Consider the following 2,074-nt stretch of genomic DNA (forward strand, 5'->3'; position numbering starts at 1 on the left):
CATTACCAAATGATGTCGTGTATCTTTAACTTTCTCTATTAACCTTTTCGCTCACAGAAATTCATCGTCTTATAACAAAGTGTACTTAAATCGAGGATTTAAAGTTTTAAAATAATATAATATCGGACTACTAGTAATAAAATCGATGATGGAGAATTTCATAACCTAAAAGAATACAAATTATAAAATTCATTAAAACGCATTTTTTTTTTTTTTTGTAGAAATATAAACTTTTCAAAGACACCAATGAAAGAATAGAAAACATCTTGAACGTTGAATGAACGCAAATCCATTACCACCTTTTCTCGTCGTGTATCTCTGACTTTCTCTATTAACCTTTTCGCTCATAGAAATCCTCTTATAACACGATGTATTTAAATCGAAGATTTAGAGTTTTATGTATTGGAATATTAATATAATAGTTTGTCTATAAACAATACACAGAGGTATTTCATTTATGAAACGAGATATTGAAAATTGGAACGCGTTATTGTAGATATGCGTGTGCGTGTAGAAAGCGATTAGCGAGTTAAATATAGAGAAAGAATTAAATTATGTGTGCGCGCGCATCAACGGTTCGTGTCTCGACTATTCGAGAAGGAAGGAGGTCGATTTTCGTCGCGATGATTCCCCATGAAATTGCAGGAAAGAGGGCGCGACACAACACTAGAAAATGTACACAGATGTAATTGTGGCCGTTACTGGAGAATTATTATGAAACGAGGCATTGAATTTGTTTGCTTTTTTTTTTTGTTGCGTGATAAATCTTGTTACGAGATAAACGATATAAATAAGCGTAATTTCCGTACCGAATGAAACAATTGTTGATTATTATCGTTCGATAATAAGTTCGAGATAAGAGGATATATGAGCGTATAATTAATTGGGTTATTAATGTAGCAATTATTCTCGAATTTTTCATCGTTCAAGGACAAAGTGACCGATGAATAATTCTATCGGCGGTTCATGCAAATCGAGTGTGTCAAACATTAAAATACGGCTCGTTAGGATTCTCTTCCTCGACAATGTTTCGCGGGAAAGTTTGCGATTAGTTCCTAAGAAAATATTTCGTGGGAAACCGGGGGCTCTGTGTTGTCTGGCAAACCTGCATAAATTTAAACCTGGTTAAAATGGAGGAATTGAATAAACGCTTTCTAAAAATATCAAACTACTCGTAAATATTAAAAAATTACAATCACAAAATTATACGAAAATGAATGATTAAACGTTATGAAAATTACATTATGCTTAAAATTACTAAATATTTATGAACGAAAAAACACGGTTTATTAATCAACGCATCTTTTACCGGTTATTTCGCCTCGAAAGAGTGAAAAGGTTGAGATCAGGTGTACGAGATGTCGTGCCTGTTCGCGGAGTGGTCTCGTTCTACTTGATGCAAGCAATTAAAATAATAGCCTTTTGATCTGGCGCTGTAATTCGTTACTTCCGCTGATGTAATCGAACCGGATTCCGGCTATTCCACGTTCCACGACGTTAGAATTCTTCCTAAGATAGATGCCTCGTTTAATTTTGAAAAATAATTCTATATAAATAATTGTGCATCTTTGAATGAATTTTAAAGAATTTTTTCGATCCTGAAAAATAATTATGTATAAATATGCATCTTTGAACGAATTTTAAAGGTGAAGCGCTTCTTCGTGTTCCTGCTCGTATTCAATTTCTATTTTGAATAATTCTAAAAAATTAATAATGTATTTTTCTACATCGTACATTTTTGATGGGATTTAAAGAAAATATTTAATTCAAGAATTTAATTCGAATGATAGACCGATCAAAAGATAATCTCATCGATTAAGGAGCATTAATATGATTAAAAAGTGACAATATTTTTCTACATTTTTGATGGGATTTAAAGAAAATATTTAATTCGAAAATTTAATTCGAATGATAGACCAATCAAAAGATAATCTCAAGTAGTATTAATATGATTAAAAAGTGACGAAAAAATATAATTTCTTGCTTAATCGCGCTTTAAGATAGGTCGCGTGTCAAGCTGCATTTTTCATGCACATTTCAGACACGGGTTCCTTTTAAAAAAAAAAAAAAAAAG

General features: G+C 31.8%; 1 protein-coding gene across 4 annotated transcripts in view; it reads right to left on the bottom strand.

Moving 5' to 3' along the window:
* The window catches only part of LOC102672951 (prolyl 4-hydroxylase subunit alpha-1), a 172,364-nt gene that overhangs the window by 13,096 nt on the left and 157,194 nt on the right, over positions 1 to 2,074 (bottom strand). The window lies entirely within an intron of this gene.

Source organism: Apis dorsata, unplaced genomic scaffold, assembly GCF_000469605.1.
Source record: "Apis dorsata unplaced genomic scaffold, Apis dorsata 1.3 scaffold_497, whole genome shotgun sequence".
NCBI lineage: Eukaryota > Metazoa > Arthropoda > Insecta > Hymenoptera > Apidae > Apis > Apis dorsata.